Below are 4,185 nucleotides of genomic sequence, written 5' to 3' on the forward strand. Positions count from 1 at the left end.
CCTTGGGTACTACACCCGTTCACCCTCGTCATACGCACACGATCGTTAAAATCACATGTTTTGTTGTGGCGCGCAGTGCAACTATGAAGCACCTTAACTATTAATTATCCTTCGAGAAGAACAAAAAAGCGAATGATGCAGTGGACAGAACGTAATCGGAACAATAGATTCGCGAATCTGCCGTCATTACCTTAGTTGTCTGAAGTTTCTGGAGTCGTATAGCTACACCTATCGCAACATGCAGGCAGGCTGGCAGACGAATCCAGGTGAAATTCGAAAATTTTAAACCCAGTCACTGTACATCGAAACATTCGACTTTTCACTTCGTTTAACCAAGGTACAGCATCATTTCAGCAGTACTAATGTATTCCAGGTGGTTTTTTCGGATAAAACTTATTGCAAGGCCATTATTTTGTTAAGGTGTGAAAATCCATGAAACCATAATGATTTTCTTACCTCGCGCGCCCTACTTTCCTTGGACGCACGCCCTACTTTCCTTGGCCGCGCTACTGACTACCTTGAGTCTTGATAATGCTGTTGTGGCAGATGACACTTCATTAATTTTTGGATGTATATTTTCAGTTTAACAATAATTATTGACCTTGTCCTGCTGAATTGCCACATACATAGTTGTAACGAAGTACATAGTTGTAACGAAGTACATAGTAGTGGTAGTATTAGATATGCTGTCATAACTATCTACTGCTACATAAGTATTATATAAATGAAACTGTCACCTTTGCATTGTTAGGCTAAAATAATTCTGACCTTAATTACATAAGTAGCTGCATGCAGGTGGCTGCATTTGATTAGCCAATTCAAAATGATTATTTTAACACATGGCCTTATTTTGACCTGATTTTATTGCAAAACCTTATATGTGATCCAGTCTGGGAAAACCGGTCTTATCCCCTATTTAAAAGTATTGAGAAATGCCGGTTTAAAGTATTTAGTGTGTTGTAGCTTGCCAATGGTTGAAGCTATGTGTACCACATTTTCACATGTTTTACACCAATTCTTTACCTTCCAGAGCATCCACTGTGCAAGTAGCCAACAACTAAATTATGATGCTTACACTATAAGCATTAATTTATGTTATGGTGCATGCACAGAAAGAATCTGTTAATAAGAAACCTTCTGTAGCCAGTAGACATGCTCATGTGAAAACTTTCTCAATCAATGAAAGGTGTTGTGCTTCACATGCATTGTAATGACATTACTATAAGGTGTAGCTATAGGGGTGTCATGTATCATTATTCTTGTCCTAGCTGAATATGTGATTGTGAGGCAAATAATGAAAGCATACATTTATTCTGATAGTATGCGTGTAGACGTCAATGACATGCAGTATAACACAGTAGCAAACCTAGCATTGCATTTTATATCCATATAAAGTAACTCGGAGGATTTTATTTCCTTGCATTACTATGATAACTGTTTATGGTGATCTATGATAACTATTTACGGTGATTATAGTTTACATACACGATGTAGTGAGTGTGGTTGTTGGTGTGGTAACCGCAATATAGAGGATGAGTTGTAATTTAAATTAGTGCATAAACGAATGCTAGAATGAGCATTCGAATGTTTGAATGAAAATCTGCGGATTATCCGAATGTTTCTAATATTTAAAACCCACAATCAAAATGTTTAATTATTTGATCTAAGGAGTAAGACTTATTGTTGTGAGGATTCTATGCACTTACTTGTTGAAATACTCTTTGATATAGACATTAAAATGAGTGTAAACAATAGCGAAGTAGTAGTTTTATCGCTGTAATCGACCTCACGCCTGGTGCGCTAGCCGTCGCTTGTAGCTTCACATGCACCTGACTGTAGACAACAGGCTATTAACTAAGTGTAAACAATAGCGAAGTACATGTTAACAACTTGACACCTGGCACGTGTTGTGTCCTGTACTATTTCAGCTGCACGTGACCTAATTATATACATTGGGCGTCCACGTAAAAGATTCGAACATTATGAATTTGTATTCAAATGCTCCCAAATGAATGACCATTCGAATTTCAGAGCATTAGTTTATGCACTAATTTATATGGCTGTCACCACTGACACCTTGGCGATGATGAATCGTACTCTTTGTTTATCCAATAAAGTAGATGTTGTTGTGACAGAAGATAAAACAAGCAAGCTTCATTATGAATTATTTTGGCTTAATTTATATGTAGCAATTTGACCTTGCTCTTCTACGTACTTGTGATGAATTACATAGTAGTTTGATTACATAGTATTTTGATAATCTACAGCATACATTAATGAAACCTGTCAGTCACCTTCACATTGTAAGATCAATACAAAATGCACCTTTATTGCATAAAATAACCAGCTGCATTTGATTAGTCAAGTCACTTGTATACAAATTGTAATTTTGGTTTCTTAAGCGATTGCCAGTTAATAGCCTTATTTTGACCTGAGTACATGGATTTTAGCTACTACAAAACCATAGCAAAATAAATACACTTAATTGTGTTTTGCAAAAAAAAGTTGTACACATAATTATGTAAAAAAGAGAGTTGGAAATTCATTTATTCATATATGCACAGCACTCATCCACTTACAGCACAGCACTCATCCACTAATCAGCAATCATCGCTATTATAAAAGAAAGAAATGTTTTATTTATTGTAAATAAACAAGCATACCTGTGTATGGTAGGGATCAAAAGCCATTTATAGAATTGGTAAATACAAACAGTCAATAACATCCAACACCGTAGAAATTAGGAATGCTGTTTACATGAGTATCTGTAATATGTGACTGAATTTGACAAAACAAGGCTTCGGCGCACAAAGCTTTGTTAGGAGATATGACGATTTTAAGGAATCATTGTGTAATAACTTTCCAGTGCCTATAGCTGTGCAAACAAAATTTGCACCAATTGTTCATCTGTTCACTAGCTATCACTGAGTGGGTGTATACTGATACCCAAAATTTGCCCTGTTTTGAGCAGCTTTTTTCGAGCGGGTAATAATATCACAGATGGTAGTAATAAGGGTGGGAGGGTGGGGGTGGACGGTGGTCTTAATATACTGGTATAAAATGGAGTAAGAAGACGATTGGAATCCAGAGGCCAAGTTTGGGCTCTCCATGGCCCTCCATGGCCCTCAAATTACTCCAAATTGACTGAGAACACTATTGGCAAGCTCTCTGTGAAGTCCCAGCTCACTACACACCATTATCACAAAGGCATGGCCATTTGATGGTGCCAATCTCACACTCGTGGCTTTGACAGGGTCGGAAGAAAGCTGCTACAGAAACCAGACTTGCCAGTGCTGAAGGAAGTACAGTGTGAAATATGATAGTGTATTAGACCAGCAATCCATTTCTGGTAAAATCGTAAGTTTGATTTTGTGTGTGTGGAAGCCTTGTTATATGAAATCCGGTCACATATGACCAATGAAACCTGTGAATCTCAGGATTAACAGCTGGGTGAGCTGGCATCAGGAGTCATCTTACTATGTGAATATCATTGCATGTATGCACAGTACAATTATCACCAATTATTTGTTTCATAGTATGCTATGTATCATTTATCTAAAAAATCCTGCAGTTTGCCATCAACGCATATCTGGATGATGCATTTGTGGAAGTTTCACTGAACGTATATGGTTAACTTGCAATTGAGAAAGTTTTGCTAGAGATTTTGCACCTATTTTTGCTATTAGATGGTGGCTAACTAAAAATAAATATGTAATAACTTTAGTAAAATAGTATAGGGTATTTGTCACACTCCGTTTATTCTTATGATCACAGTTCACTGCATTTAATAGTTTCTACTGCTTGTTGTATGTTATATGTGCAATTGCTTACCAATATAAACATCGTATTGGTTAGTCACATTGTATAGTAGCATTTGCCACGAAAATATTAAATTTTAAATTCATTCAAACTGTGTAAAATTGTAGAATGTAGGGAATGTCACTGAACACATGTACAATACTGTCCAAGATGGCACAGCAGGTTAAATCAATATAGCTACATAGAGCAAACAAATTATATTTCTCAGTTTTCCACATACTCATGTCCATAACTACTACATAATATATTATAATCTAGGTGATGGTCACTGCAGACTGTACAAAGACACAGACCCCATACTATGCTGTGATGTATGTAGGCAATCAGTGGTATTATTACCGTTACATTCCAATTTTGAATAGATAA

This window comes from Dysidea avara, chromosome 1 (genome assembly GCF_963678975.1).
Source record: "Dysidea avara chromosome 1, odDysAvar1.4, whole genome shotgun sequence".
Classification (NCBI taxonomy): domain Eukaryota; kingdom Metazoa; phylum Porifera; class Demospongiae; order Dictyoceratida; family Dysideidae; genus Dysidea; species Dysidea avara.